Source organism: Rhinolophus sinicus, chromosome 3 (genome assembly GCF_057876585.1).
Source record: "Rhinolophus sinicus isolate RSI-liver-muscle chromosome 3, RSI-T2T, whole genome shotgun sequence".
In the NCBI taxonomy this organism is placed as follows: domain Eukaryota; kingdom Metazoa; phylum Chordata; class Mammalia; order Chiroptera; family Rhinolophidae; genus Rhinolophus; species Rhinolophus sinicus.
Genome location: NC_142503.1, coordinates 38,694,230 through 38,710,853, shown reverse-complemented (window position 1 = coordinate 38,710,853; position 16,624 = coordinate 38,694,230). Strand labels below are relative to the sequence as shown.

General features: G+C 38.8%; 1 protein-coding gene across 6 annotated transcripts in view; it reads left to right on the top strand.

The window, feature by feature from the left end:
* ELOVL7 (ELOVL fatty acid elongase 7) overlaps nt 1–16,624 on the top strand; it is a 71,033-nt gene that overhangs the window by 21,588 nt on the left and 32,821 nt on the right. Inside the window, exon 1 of one of the 6 annotated variants that reach the window (XM_074328915.2) lies at nt 6,225–6,247. The exons of the other annotated variants lie outside the window; for them this stretch is intronic. The gene's annotated coding sequence lies outside the window, so the exon portion shown is untranslated. Of the gene's footprint in view, nt 1–6,224; nt 6,248–16,624 lie in introns of those variants that run through there. 6 annotated transcript variants of the gene reach the window in all.

Below are 16,624 nucleotides of genomic sequence, written 5' to 3'. Positions count from 1 at the left end.
TATGACCACAGTTCTTAAACACCCACACATTCCAGCACCTCACATTTGCACAGGTTCTCACAGGAGACTAAGGCTTGCCCAGGGTCAGAGGTAATGGGAGCAGAGGTAGATCAAGCCCTTCAACTTACACTCTTTCTTTTGATCACCCATTTGTTCATCTATTCCATCCATCCCATCCATTCATCCATTCAATTAGTCACTCATTCATTCATTCATAAATATTTGAGTACCTGCTTTAAGAGTCTATACTAGGCTAGGAAACGAGGGAGAGAGTGAGCTACAAAGATAAATAAATGAGCTGATTTTTGTCAGCTCATTTTCCGTGTATTGGGGTCTACAGCAAATTTTCTTAAATCCAGGCCATCTACTGATGAGTTTGGCCTGTCTTGATGCTGTTTTCTTCCCTGCTTAGTGAGTACTCTGTTTTCAGTATGCTGTGGCTTCAAACCACAGTAAACCACAGACTCAGTAAATGTATGTCATTGTGATGGTTACTACTTGGTTCACTCCCTTCTATGTGTGGTCATAAAATTAGGAAATATTAATAAATATATATATAATTGTTTTACATTTTAATGGTATTTAGATAAGTAACAAATGTTACCAATTTCCTATTGATCTTTTTAGAAACATTCTGTGCAGATAAACGGAAGTATTTGTCTTGTACCTGGCATTAATTATATATTTTAGCTATTATTGCATAGCAGCATAAGTAAAGCTACTTCACTTTTTTTTTTTATAACTACGCAGTATTCCCTGGTATGAATATACCAGTTTGTTAACAACTTTCATGTTGGAGGATATTTGGAAAGTTTCCATTTCTTTTGCTGTTAAAAAATTGTTGTAAAAAATCTTGTACATACAGCTTTCACACAAGTATTAAGTATACACATAGGATGTTTATATTGCAACAGATATTGCCAAATCACTCCCACAGAGGTTGGACCAATTCATATTTTCACCAGCAACGTATGAGAGTGCCTGTTTCTTTACACCTTAGTCAACAATGTTATCTGACTTTATAGTCTTTGTCAATCTGATAAGGAAAAATGATATTTCACTCTAAATTTGCATGTGTCACATTGCTGAGTAAGGTTGGGCATCACCTTAGTATATACTTTAGAGTTATTTCTAATTTTTTTTCTATGCACTATTCATATCTTTTATCCATTTCTCTGTTGGATTGTTGGCATTTTTCTTGTTAATTTGCTGGCAGTCTTTATACAGAGGATACCAAAAAAAGTGTACAAACATTTTAAGAAAGGAAAAAAACTATTAAAATTGCAATACTCTACATATACCAGTCACGTTTGACTACAAGTCACGTTTGACTTCTGCAATTACAAGAGGTGCTCAAAGTGGTTACCATCAGACACTTCTGATTACGGTGAACTACTGCTTGAGCAACGTTGTCCAAAGTGTCCACTTGTATACATTTTTTTGGCACCCCTGGTATATTAAGGAAATCAGTCCTTTGGGATATGAGACGCATGTTATTTTCTTTGTTTGATTCGTCTTCTGGCTTTGTACACTTAGGCTTTGACATGCACAACCATTTAATTTTAGGTGGGCATATTTAATTAATCTTTAAATCTATGACTTCTGTGCTTTGTGTCATGGTTGGAAAGCCTTCCTCATTTCAGTATTATAAAGTAATCATCTCAGTTTTCACCAAATAATTTTTTTAACTTTTTGTTTTGAATTAATTTCAGATTCACAGGAAGTTGCAAAGTTAGTACAGAGACATACTGTGTACCTTTCACTCAATTTCCAGCAACCACTATGTATTTTTACAGTTTCCTTTTTACGTTTAAATTTTTGATCCATCTGAAACTTATTTTGGTGTGAGATGAGATATAGATTCCAATTTATTTTTTTCCAGTTGGTTACCCATTTGTCCTAACCGTATTTATTGAACAATTTATATTTTCCCCAGTAATTTAAATGCATACGTATCAATCATGTGCTCAATTTTTGCATGCACTGGTTAATTTTTAAAAATATTTAAAGTATCACAACTTGAAGGGAAGCTCAACTCTCCGTGTATATTTTTTCAAGAGCTGAATGTTGAGATGATCCATGCTGATCTTGTTTCAAAGTCCTATTATGGTGTAATTTGGCCCATTGGTCTAGAATTGACTTTGAGGTGTTGTGGGTTGTGCTGGGGTACAGGTAAATAACATTCATTCCTTGGCCTCCAGGAGTTCGTCTTAGCTTATTGATCCCAATCTATTAAGATAAAGTCTTTAGGTTATGTAGTGCTTAAGGTTAACCATGCAATTAATCCTCACAAAACCTTTCTGGGAGACATACTCTATTATACCCATTTTGTATATAGGAAGTAGAGATTCAGAAAGAGTAAAATTGCCCAGACTTTGGGTCTTGGAACAAGACAGCAGAGTTCAGACAGGTTCCGGCCTTGTGATTCGTGTCCAACACTATATTTCATATTATGCCCGAGATCTGCATGAGACGTCCCTTCCTTGATCTGAGATAAAAACCACCGTAACTTCTCGGCTCCAAAGTCACTCCACTGTTCCATATCTGCCTTAGCACACCTGAAGGCTTTCATCATACTTAGTTTCTCCTTTTTATATAAAGGTTAAACAAAGACAGATGACTTATCTGCTTATTTAGTCATGCTTATCCCCCTTTACCTGAATTTAGGGGGCAGGTTTAGATAATTCTTAAATCCTTTCCCAGCTCTATGATTCAGATATGTGTTTTTCCATCTTGGTAGTATTTCCCATAGTTTTATGTTCCCATATAGGAGGGAGTGAACAAAAGCATGTAAAGAATGACAAGTATTTTCATGTGGGTTATTTAGAGGGAAAACATGCGAGAAATTCTTTAGTCCAATTAAAAATCACATTTGTTAGGGGAAGTCATGTAGGCTGGTTATTGTATAATATAATAGTCTTAATATCAGTTCATTAGATTAGATTGCTAGCATTTATTTAAACACCACCACCTAAAATTCTGTATGAGTCTTGAGTTTAAGGTTATCACTTCACACACCCTGTGAGGTCCTCCTACAGTTTCCTAACCTAGCTGCCGCGTAGTCCATGTGACGCTTTTCATGGGATAGGGATTTTAGGAGAAGTGAAGCAGGTAAGTTTCTAGCTCTGAATTTTCCTCTCCGTTAAGAATTATCACGGTAGCAAAGTAAGGTCTTCCGGATGATTTTACCCACTTCTCTTAGAAGTCATGTCTGTGTGGGGTCTCCATGGGCAGCCCTCAAACTGGCCGATTTGGATACATAGATACATAAGTGTGTTTTGCGGGGAGGAGTATATTCTTAGGGTCTAGTGAGTGAATACAAGGCCTGCCACGCCCAAGAAACTGGTTCATACACTAGAATCCCGAGTCATTCATTTAAAATTGGTTGTATATGTAGACAAAGCCAAGATTGAGCAAATATACAAGGGACAGTTGTGCTCAGGAGATCCAGGTCTAGGTGAGAAGGTTGGTAAAAATTAAAGCAAAAACAGCTTGACTAACCCCATGCTCCTTTTTAGAGGTGATTCTGTCTTTTAAAATCTTCATTCACAACACCTTTCTGTGTAGTGCTGGAAAACCCTGGTGAGTACGTTTCCAACTGTGGTTTTGAGTCTTTGAGGGGACCTCTGCTATTTGCATTCAGTTTTAGGTCAACTTCCTTCATTTCAACAGAACTGTCATAACCTACAAAGTTTATTCACCATGTCAACTTTAAATTATTTCTTTTGTATGAAGGGCGGCACCTAATTGTTACCGGTAGGCTGGCTGGCTTTCATTCCCCGCCCATAGGCTAGCCAGACTTCTTCATGCAAAGACCTACAACTCCACATTAGCCTTCAACCTGTGAGGGTGGGTGGTTGACACTTAGATTTTGTCCCTGCATGTGGTGATTTGCCACATTGTGGGGCCTGAACTTTCTATTCCTGAGTGTACCTTTACAGCTTGCTGAGACTTTTCTTCATGATGGGTTAGGGAGATGAGCAATAATGTGAACCACGAGCCATCTCAGGTTTAAAAGTCAGTCTGATTATTGTTAAATAATCAAGGACAGATGGAATAGATTATATTGACTTTCTCTTATTAGATATTCCCAGGTTACGTTCCGCAGGATACTATATTGTTTTCACCAGCCTGGCTCCTACTTATTCTTTGAATGGTCTGCTCTAATATCACTTTCTCCAGAAAGACTCTCTTGATCTCTGCCCATGACTTTGGCTCCCAGGCTGGAGTAAGTAACCTCTCCTCTTTGCTGCTAAAGCACACTAGGCTTATTGCTATTATTCTGCATGTCCTATATATTATAACTGTTTACTTGTATATGAACTCTAAGAGGGCAGGCAGTTTGTCTAGTCCACATTTTAAAAAGCTTTATTGGGGTGTAATACACATACCATACAATTCACCCATGTAAAGTGTACAATTCAGTGGTTTTTAGTATGTTCACAGAATTGGACAAGCAGCACTGCAGTCAACTTTGGAACATATTCATCACCTCAAAAAGCATCCCAATACCCATTACCAGTCACTCCTCACTGTCCCTCTCCCCAATTCCCCAGGCTTAGGCAACCGCCAGCCTGCTGGCTATCTCTATGGATCTGCCTATTCTGGACATGTGAATGAAAGCATAGAATATATGATCTTTTGTGACTTACTACTTTGATTTAGCATAATGTTTTCAAGGTTCATCCATGTTGTAGCACAAATCAGTACTTCATTACTTTTTATTGCTTAATAGTATTATATTGGATGGATATACCACATATTTATTGGGTCATTAGTGGATGGACACTTGGGTTGTTTCTACTTTTTGGCTATTATAAATAATGCAGCTACGAGCATTTATGGACAAGTTGTGTGGACATATGTTTTCACTTCTCATGGGTATGCACCTAAGAGTCTTATGGTAACTCTATGTTTAGTATTTTGATGAACTGCCCAACTGTTTCCTACACAATCCCAATAGCAATGTATGAGCGTTCCAACTTCTCCACGTCCTCGCCAACGCTAGTTATTGTCTGTCTTTTTGATTATAGACATCCTAGTGGGTGTGAAGTGGTTGGTCCCCTTTTGAATCCCCAGCGTAGGGCCTGCTGTGGTGTTAGTACAGTTGGTTGGTGAGTTAAATCTGTCTTGCCATCTTGCTCTCTGACCACCCTTCACACTAGAAAGCTGTCTACTGCAGTGGTTAAGCATAGACTAGGGTCCTGTTGAACTGTGAACCCCTGCTCTGCAGCCTCTCGGAGCTTTATTTCCTTATCTGTGACAGGAAGATAATGATACCTCTTTCATAGGGTTGCTATTAAGGATGAAAAGATAATGTGAATGAAACAGCACAGTCCCTGACCTGGAGACCTTGATAAGTGGGCGCTGTTGTTATTCTCTTGAATAACTTGGGTAGCAACTTGCCCTACTCCCTTGCCTCGGGAAATAGGCAACATTTGATTTCAGATGTGCCTCGTTTCGCTGCCTGTGGTATGCAGGGTCAGCCCCCTTTCCTCCTTCCAGAAAACTCCCTGCCAATCTCCTCACATGATCTGTAAACACCTCTTTCATTTTTTGAGCAATACTTTGAGAGGATTGCTGAAACCTTATCAGAAAACTGATTGTCATCTGTGGTTCTGCTTCTTCCTTATGAATTTCTACTGAAGCTTTAACTGATCCATTTCACAGATTTGTTTGCTTCTACTAACTCATTTTTAAAATGGTATTCTTTTCAGAAGCACCAATTTTTAAAACTTTAATCAAGGCAGCTTTTTAATTGCAAAAATCCCTAATAATAAAGATTCCAAATTGGCACAGGTTGATTTGGGCGACTGAAAAAAGTCTTTCCGACTTTTGTCAGGGAAGTGGCTCAGCAGAACTTGTTGCCGCCTTGCTTTTGAACCTCTCGGTTAATTTATGAAAGCAAAGGAACTGCTTTCATCTGAGGGACACAGTGGTAAAATTCCCCTGGCAGGAAGTATTTGTTCTTATAAATCTCATACATGGTGGCCACAAGGGAGGCCTTGGTATTTTGTTTTAGTTCCTTGCGCTTCATTGTAATTCGTGATTGTTGTGGTGTTTTTCCCTGAGAACTAAGTCTCTAAGAGAAATCAGTATGACACAGTTGCCCTTGGGGATCTTTGTTATTCAGCCCCCATCTACCTGTCCAGTTATAGTGCTGCTTCTCCTCTTTACAAATCCTAACGTACAACTGGACTAACGGTGTGTAACAGGCGCCCTCTGAAGTTTCCAAGTTCCTATTTCTGTAAGTCGAAAAAATGTGATGGGAGCAAAACCAAACAGTTGATGACTTTTGGAGTTGGGAGGGAGGGAGAGGACAGGTGGGAAATAGCTTACTGGGGGGAAAGGAGATTTTAACATTAGAGAATAGTAGGGAGCGATGTGGGAAGTTGAATGGGGAGAGTGGAGTCAGATAATAGAGCAGAGAATATGGGGCTTGCTGTGATTTATCATAGGGAGTCATTGTAGGTTCTCGAGAAGGAGAAAAGATGGTGAAAGTGGTATTTTAGGAATTTTTTTTTTTCTGGTAAAGACATTAACCCTAAGCATGAATTTAAAGGAAATACGAGTGGAGGCAGAAGTTGTCCAGGCCCACTTGCAGCAATACAGGGTGAAGTGGCGTTCTTTCTGGTTGTTAGCAGTGAGAATGTTGGAGAAAGTTTCCACCTAAGAAAAGTGAGAGGAATTTGTAACAGCGTGCAGATTAGAAGTGAAAGAGCATACTCGAAGGTGATTCCAGGGTTTTAGGTAAGAAGAAAAGTCAAGCCAGTTACACCGCTAGAGGTGTTAGACAAAGAAGCCATTGGTAGAAGGTAGAAATTGGGCAAAATGACTTTCTCCTGTGATTGGTTTGGTTTCCTATGACAGTGGAATATCCAAGTTATAATGTTTATTGGCAGTTGGAAATAGTGGCCTCTGGCTTGGGTGAAAGGTTGGGGCTCAGAATGCAGATTTGGGAGTCGTTAACATACTGTTAGGAGTAAGTAGATAAAAGGAAAAAGAAAGTGTCAAGGGTTGAGGGGAGAAACCCTCAGTCCAGGAGTATGAAGAAAAGCACCAACAGAACAAGTGAGTAAAGGCTGAACAATGGAAAGGCATGAGACCAGTTAGAAGAGTGGTACGTTCTGAAAGTCAAAGTCAGGGCTTCAGGAAGGAGGAGAGATCAACAGTGTGGGACTCTAGGGAAATAGGGTAGGTAAGAACTCAGGAAGAAGCCTTTGGGTTTAGCAACAGGGAGGTTCCTAGCCTGTATGCACAGTTTCAGTGAGAGAGGACACCTTTCACCAAGCGAGATGGTTATCCAAGGACAGTCACACCCTCCATCAGGCGCCCCTTAGAGATAGATGCTAGGGTCCAGAATCCCCACTGTATGAATCCCAGTATGACGGATCTACTCAAGAATAGTCCCTCTCCCTTAGTTCGTTACCATATGCTATTTTTTTTTTCTCCCCACTTAGGTTTAGCAACTTGTCTGTTCCAGCCAGTGAGGGTCTTCTTACTATTGCTATTGATCCATCAACATAGATCACAACTGGTTAAACTTTTTCCTATCACAACACATGTTTTATGACGAAAATGAAATATATACCAAACAGTAAGTTTTGCTGTGTGTTGTCAGACTTATTGGCACGTATCTCTGTTACTTTGTGCTCTTCCCTTTTCCCTCAAGAGAAGTTTTTATTGTTTATATTCTTATTTTTGCTTTTGCTTTTCTGAAGATTATGACTAGGTGAATAGAGAAGCATTGTTAGTAGATAGATAGACAGATAGATAAATAGATAGATAGAGTCTAATTTAAATATATTATGTCTTCCTTTGAGCCATGAGGATTTGATCAAGTGGTCATAATTCGAATGAATAAAATGCAACTAATCTTATTTCTAGGGTTAAAAAGAGGTACAACTGACCTTAAAGAAAACACATTCCTCAAGTTTTCAAGAATCAAATCTTATTAAAGAAAATCTTTTGAGAAGATCAAGTACAACCTCCCAGTAGAAGTCAAGAACACAAACAGAATAGTTAAATAGCAAAAACTTGAAAAGTTGACCTTGTCGTGTGAGTTATTTAGAGATAAATGTGTCCTATTTGCTTATGCATCTAATTTAAATTTGAATCTAAGAAAACTGGGCTTTTCTGCTAGCAGCAAATTGTGATCATCAGCTATGACAATTTGCTTTATTGATTAACTGTTGATACCATGACATTTAGTTTTTGCTTCCCCTCCCCTGGGTTAGTTCTATGTAATATATAAATTTGCATATGACAAACTTCCCACCCTACCCCACAAGAACTTACGGAATTTAGGTGACGTAAGATATGTCTACAAATCAAATAAAATGTATGATGACTACCAAATATATGACTTACAAGCTGGAGGGAGAATCAGCATAATTAACAACCACTGTGGCATGGATGTCCAGCCAATAGAATGGATGCCAGACATGAAACCCTGACTGGCTGTCCCAACGCACAAGAGTGGAATGTCAGTACTGGTTACATATACTGTGCTGTAGGATTGCATATAATTTGTATAATTTAGTACTGGATTCAGCTGAATAATAATATATGGTGATGGACTAATATATTACCAGTTTTGGACAGAACAATATTTCCGCATGATGAATTCTCCATTAAATCTCTTTAAGCAGAAGTTTAGGTAAGCAGTAGACAATAACTAAACAGTAGGCTTAGAAAAATCCTTGCATGTAAAAACTTTTAACGAATGAATGAATTCACCTTCTCCCTGCCCCTTCAGTATGTGATTCTAATGTCAATGTCCTGTCCCATGAAGTGAAATGAAGATGTGTGTTAAGTATTAATATGTAGCTGGGAAAGGATCCTGACGCACTGCCTCAAGTGAGGCCAGCCTGCCTCTGCAGTTCTGCCCCGAAACATTTTCCTTCATACTGTAAGAAATGCTTTATTTCATTTTCTTAAGTGAAATAAAACTAAAATACTCACTTAAAAATTCACTGTGGTCACAAGCATTGTCTTAAAACAAAACCAGAAAATGATAGCACGGTGTTCCCCTAAGTGTGGTTGAAGGACCACTGGAATGGGATTGCCTATGTGGGAGGCCCTGGAAATAATGCCTTTTCAACAAGTATCTCAGGGAAGTCTAATGCACATTAAAGTGTAAGAATTATTGTTATTATAAATAATGATGCAATTGTTTTCTTTCCATCATCTAGCCAACATGAGTTGCAACTTCATAATCTGATGTTTTCATTTGTTGTTTGAGTGATTAGGTAATTGTGTACTTGGACCATTTTTGGTGGGGTAAAGGCCTTGGTACATAGCTATATTGGGTGATTTAGGACAGAATGAGATCTCTGGGTATAAGATATATCCACGTGAATTTTGTCTTGAGGCCCTAGGAAAGGTGTTCTCTTACATCTGTTGTGTTGACTGTCACTATTTCCTAGAGCCTATGTTTTTGTTTCTTTCAAAATTTTGTAAGTGTTAATTCATTTATCATTGAATGTTGCTTTAGAGAAGTCTATTGCAGCCTAAAGTTTTTCTCTCTTGTATATAATTTGCCCTTTTTGTTTGTTTTTAATTTAAAAAAAAATTTACATTTAGTAAATTCACTCTTTTTATTTGATAGTACTACGAATCTTTGACTCATGCATAGAATTATTTAACTACCAATTAGATACAGATAACTCCATCACCCAAAAATTCCCTTGGGCTTTGCTTTGTTATCAACCCCTTTCCCCAATTCCATCCTCTGGCAACCACTGATCTGTTGTCTCTTAATAGTTTTGCTTTATCCAGAGTGTCATAAATGGAATCATATAGTGTGTAGATTTTTGAGTCTGGCTTATTTCACTTAATGTAAATGCATTTGAGATTCATTCATGTTGTTTTGATTATCAATAGTCCTTTTCTTTTTGTTGCTGAGGAACATTTCATGGAATGGATATACCACTGTTTGTTTATTCATTTATCAGTTGAGCAACATTTGAGTTGTTTCCAGTTTGGGGCTGGAAACATAATCTAGTGATCATGAAAAAAGTCACTATAAACATTTATAGACAGGTTTTTGTGTACATGTAACTATTCATTTCTCTTGGGTTGATACCCAAGGAGTGAGATTGCTGGGTCATATACTAAGTGTGTGGGATTTTGATTGGGATCGTGTTGATCAATTCAAGGAAAATCGATATCTCAATAATAGTGAGTCTTCCAATCCATGAACATGGTACAACTTTCCATTTATTTACATCTTCTTTGATTTCTTTAATTTGCTTTTCTGCGTATATGTACACTTATTTTTAATTCTTTCAGGCCACCAATTTAACCAGAATTTGTCTTGATAGTGATTGTTATGCATTAAATTTTCTTGCAATCTGGTTTTCTCAGTCTATATGTAAAGTCAGTAGGAAATTTTATTTTAGTTGACTGTTACTATATATTTTTTTGTTGAATTTTGTACTTAAATATATCAGTTATTCTAATATTGGATCATCTTTGCCCTCTCTAATAGCTTTTCTCTATTGTTTTAACTTTTCATTTTTATTTGATTATTTCAGCCTCCCTTCTGTATCAGGAATTCACTAGTTAGCTACAACTAGTCTGTTACTGGCTATTTCTGATTTATTTATTAGTGCTATAATAATGCCTTGGACCTCAATTTGTTTCTGTGATTCTACATTCTCCAGTTCCATTTCATTCTTCTTTTTTTTTTTCATTTTAAAATATGTGTTTTAAACTAAAAGCACTTGTGGAGAATTTCCTTTTGTTACTTTACCTTTTTTATTTTTGGCTGGATTCTTTGCCTGCTATGTGTTCTTGCTTTACTATTTTTTTTTCCATAATCTATTTGTGAAAATTTTCAGTGACTTTTTTTTCCCATTTTTTGAATACTTGGCACCTCTAATCAGACCATCTATCTACCCTTATATACCATGGATGCCATGTTGTCCCTTTCCCACAGTATTTTTGAGTCTAGTTTTTTTTTTTTTTTGTTTTTTTTTTACTGAGCTACAGTTTGAGGGATGAGAATTTCAGTTTATATACAGTTTTCTATACCCTGAGGGCATGGAGAGTGAAAGAAAGAATTCAACTAAGGCAGGTTGGACCTGAGTTGTATTCTCACTTTTAAAATGTTGTTAAATATGCCAAGATTCACTTCTCAAAGGTGTATTCCATTCCTTTAAGGCATCTTTACCTGTTTACCAGTTAAGTGTGAAGCCTCTGTCACCAGAGTCTGTCCTGTTGTTCCATTCCCCAGCTAAAGAAGGGAAAATGAGATTATTAGTGCATTTGTTTCTCTTTAGATTTGAAGGAATTTGTGTGAATTCTCCAGTTCCTTTGCATCCTTGGTACAGCGGGGAAGAGACCATGTTGGCTTAGGAGCTTTGCCGTGGTATGGATGCCACTCTGCCCCAGAGCCTTTCCTGGGCCACAACTTTGTGAGATGTAGAACATCTTTCTGTAGCCCTTCCTTATTTTATTGCTTTTGTGAAATTTTTTGGGCAATTTTTGACCATGTATTTTACTTTTTTCAGTATCTGGACGGAAATTCTACCCGGCAGCTTTATTCTGTAGATTTCTCTGGCTGTTGTTTCTTCATGTTTGTCCCTGGCTTCACTGTCTGTTTCCTAAACATGGGTGTTCCCTGAGATGCTGCCCTTTGCCGTGTTTCCTTCTATATTATTTATCACAGACATTTATTCTGCTCCCATGTTATCATCTCTCTTTGTTTATAGTTAATGTTGTACTTAATCTTGAGCTCTAATTCTGGATGTTTCTTCAAGTTAGCTAAACATTTTTACTTGTTTTATTAATTTGCTAATGCTGCTGCTACAAAGTATCACAAACTGGGTGGTTTAAGTAACAGAAATTTGTCATCTTACAGTTCCGTAGGCTAGAAATTAAAAAGCAAAGGGTTGGCAGTGTTGGTCCTTTCTGATGGCTGTGGAAGAAGGATCTATTCCAGGCCTTTCTCCTGGAAAGGAGATGGTCATCTTCATGTTCTCATTGCATTCTTCTTACATCTGTCTCCCAATTTCCCATTTTGAAAAGGACACCAACTGTGTTGGGTTAGGCCTCACCCTAATGACTTCATTTTAACTTGATTATGTCTACCTCCAAATAAGGTCACATGCTGAGATACTAGGTGTTAGGAATTCAACATAGGAATTTTGAGGGGACCCAATTCAACCCATAACATTTGATTATTCACTCAGACCACAAATATTTTCTGCTGCATGCCAGACCCTAGGTTAGGCACTGGGAACATGAAGATAATGAGGCTTAGTCTCTTCCTTCTTGCTAAGTGGAAAGATAAGAATTAATACAGAGGCATTTGCAATGCTGTGCAATAAGTGCTAGCATAGATGAGACAAATTGTGATGAGAAACCTTAGTGGGACACCAGATCCTGACTGATCTGATTGAATCATGGATAACATCTCAGAGCAAGTAATACTTATATTGGATTCTTCCCAAAAGAATGCAAGAGTTGCGTAATCGTTCTCCCTGCTTCCAAACCACACCTTCAGGCACCCAGCCCTGGACTCTACCACCCAGTTCATCTTTCCAAACATCACTTTGATTAAGACAGTCCCTGGTTGAGAAACCGCAGTGACTCCTCGTTGTTAACAGAACTATGTCCAAAAAATTCTTTAGCCTGGCTCTTGGTTCCTCCACAATCAAACACCACCTCTGGAATATACTGTTCCTGTCTTGGTCTTTCTCTTCTTCCCCTCCTTAGTTCTGTACGTTACCAAAATGGACTAACAAACATTCTGGAAACATATGGTGCTTTTCTATAATTTCATGAAGGCAGGATTTTTGTTTTGTTTTGTTTTGTTTTCTACTATTACATTGACACCTAATACAGTGCGTGGCATATAACAAGTAACTTAAGAGTATTCATTGAATAAACAAATGAATGAATTATGAATTTTCCCTTGGAGGTCCCTCTGCTTGGGATGCATGCCTCTTCTCTCTCCCAGGAGCACATATTTTTGCCTATTGAAATCTTATTCTCAAGACTCAGCTCATGTATCTTCTCTCCATGATGCCTTTCTTCTGTGTCATATGACAGATGTGAACCTTCATTTTGGGAGGCTGTGGGATTCTATGTAAACTGTTTGCGTGACCTTGCATTCTGCTTTGCATTTTAGGTATGTGTGTAGGCGTTTATTTTTCCTGCCAAACTGAAAGTTGTTTGAATTCAGGGACTGTATTTTAAAAATAATATTGTGTTCTGCTCATCACTTTTCACACAATAACAGATGCTCAAAAAATGCTTCCTGTTTGAAGAGAAAATGAATGAGAGGATTATTGCATTCATTTGGGGGCGAAAAAGTGGAGACGAAGGCGTAAGGAATGGAATGTTTGTTGTCCTTGCCGTCCCTTGTTTTTCTCATTTTACATTTTAAAATTCATTCAGCAGAGTTTTAGTGAGCACCTGTTTTACTCAAGGCATTGTAGTAAGACTTAGTTTACAAATAGGAATTAAACTGCTCTTGTGGTACTTATCACTTCTTCTGACAGCAAAACAAGAAACATTGGTTCCAATGGTCACGTTAGTCTATTAGTCTGGTGGGTCATACATAGTGTTATATTTCCCAGAGGCATCTCATCCAGACAGTTTTTCAGATGCTTTTCTCTTCTCAGACTTATCCCATTTTCTAGAATCTTTCCTCATGTTGAGGCTGCCTGAGATCAAGGTCCCCGCTTTATCCTCTTATCCTTCTTTACTACCCAGCACCATTTTATATCTGCTGGTGACTTGGTCAGGTTCTTTATTCGCCCTAAAAGTTTTCTGCCTCTTCTCTAAATTTCCCTTGTCTCTCTAATTATAGAATGCTGCACTGGGACCAGAGACTTGGCAAGAATACTGATTGTTCTGCTTGGCCTGGGAGGCCCTCTGTTATTATAAGAGTAATAATAAGCACAAAAAATAGCACATGGAGCATTTTGCTAAAGGTGCACCATGAATTGTATTTCCGTCTGGGGCCTTTTGCTAGTGTCATTGGTTTCTAGGACTCCTTCATTTCTAACAAGTTGTCCTATTAACACGTAGAGGTTGTTAAGTGAGCATCTAAGAAGTTTGTCTGCCTCTTTGCTCAAACTCACAAGTCAGGGTTGTGCTGCAGAGCTCGAACCAAACAGAAATGCAACCTGAATTAGTCTGGAGGGTCATGCATACACAGTGTTATATTTCCTGGAGGCATCTAATTTTAATAGATCTTTCTATGAAGGAAAAGCGAAGTAGTGAAAATCAAGATGAAATAATGGAATAGTAAGAAATGGAGGGGATGGTAAAGATGCTTGTTTTGAGCTCCTGCTTGACACGGACATTACAACTCTTATACCTGATTGAAGGGCAGGCTAAGTCTCTGCATATAGTATGTGTAGCATATGTACTGCGATGTTATTGTTATTGGGGGTGGGAAACACCCATTTTATTTAAACATGCCACATACCAGTCCGAACAACATACATTCATGGGCGTGGTGTCACAACAATTAACAAGTATGAGCCCTATGCTGTCTGTGTTTATGGGTTTACGTATCTGTATCATCAAAGAGACTGTGGCACAAGATAATTCTAAATAGCAGATATATAAAAGTCACTAGAAAGTCTTATATGGTGCTGCATGGCATGCTTATTAATCACTTTTTGTTTTAAAAAACTACAATTAGTTTACCCTGAGCACATGTCCCCAGGACGGGCGGTGAGCATGCAGTTGGATGGACTCTCTGTCTGAGCTCCGTTCATATTTGATATGTCACCGCTGAGTAATCTCTTCAAGTCACAGTTCCAGCAGACATTGTTTCTCAAAGATAACCTCCTTTCTTCCTTGTGGGGTAACCACTCTTCTCCCTGTGTCAGGCTCTTCCTTCCTCTCTGAAGCTGTGTGCCTCCCCATGTGACTGAGGGGTGGGGGTAAATATAGTACCTATCACCCTAAAGAAACCACTGCAGTCCCAATTCATTTCCAGTGCTCGGGGTAGATACTGGCCTGTGACACAATTCTGGGGAGGGGAATTTAAGGGGCTTCTGAGTAGCCTTGGGGAGAGTTTTGAAGATCCCAGAAAGACACACCAGACCCTTTCAGTGCTCTGGGTGAAGATGTATGAGAATGTGACATTTGGAATGCTTGCCACCACCTTTCCCCACAGAAATATCAAAACAGAAATTAACCAACTCAGAAGACATTTGCCTACCTTTGGGCTACTTTTTCTGTGGGAAAGTACATCCCCTTACAGCGGAAGCCATTCGGAGCGTCTTGCCTGATAACATTCCCATTTGACAAATAAAAAGTTAGGTGTTTAATATCTTTATTTGATATTTGTGTTGACAGTTTTATTTGCCTAAAAGACAAGGCTTATATTCTAATTTTCTGTAGTTTACTAAGACCTAAGATGTAGCAGTGATTTTCTCTTTTACAGATGCTTGAGAACTTCAAGCTTATTTCACTCTCGAAATAGGGAGTTAGTTTTCTTATGTCCTGGCTGTATGTGCTGACTCAAAGATCGCACATCTCTTGCAAGTTGTTCTGAATCACCAGAGAAATCTTTCTAGTATTGCTTGCCCCTCCTGTTCTGCCCTCTTGACCCCGATGCCTTATCATAGCCAGTGACATTCATTAACTGAATCCTTTGTCATGAATTTTGTGCCAATTCCTTCCATGGTGGTATTGTCACGTCTGAGACTGGTTTATACGGTATTAAGAAGAGGTTCCCAAACCTTTCCCCATCATCAGACTCTCTCCAAACATGCTTACTATATCCGAATCTCTCTCTAGTTGATTCTGATTACCCACCAGGTCTGGCAATCACTGATGTAAGAGATACAGAAGAAAGAAAAATAGTACTGACCTGATCCCAGACCTAAAGTAAATGGTTTCAAACCTCACTTGACAAAGTCAGCTATGTAAGAACAAAATTTTATTTCTTTATAGCTTAATTTTTAATCCAGTTTTCTTTCTTTTTTGGGGGTGGTAGGAACCTATTTTAGTTAACTCTAAATATGACCACCACGCGCTGCCCCCTCTCTGCAAGTTAGATAAAGCTTTGGTAATATTAGGTTAGTTGGCGGGGGTCCTTTGAGCTCCTGACGCCCTCTGTCTACATGGTGGGCATCGGGCCCACATCCATGGTCCCATCGGCTCTTTGGCCTATGTTGTTGCGAGTTGCATGAATCCTTCATTTTCTACAGCTACTGTGCAATATTCTCGCATCTGTTGAGCGGACTCAGAAGTCTGTCTGCCGCTCTTGCATCACTCTGGAGTGAGAGAAATTCTCTGTGGCTGCCTAAGTGCCCATCAGCTACCGGTTCCAGCTCTACCCAAGCAGAGAGCCTGACCCCTTCTGTTCTCTGTTCCCATAATCCCGCAGGGCACCTTGCCCGGCCTGTTCCCCTTCTCTCTGAGATCTGCACTTACTGCTTTCCCTCTCATTCTTCCTTTCCTCAAGCCTGAAGCATGCTCTTCTGTGCTAGGACCCATGTAAATCTCTGAGGTGTTCTTCCAAATCTCCTGTCTGTGCCCTCAAGTTCTTTTGTATAGCTAAGTGATTAAGCTCTTGTAACTCAAAAGCTGGATTGAGACTTTATGTTTCTCTGCCTTCTGCTGCTCTGTTTCACTCCCAAGGCAATTT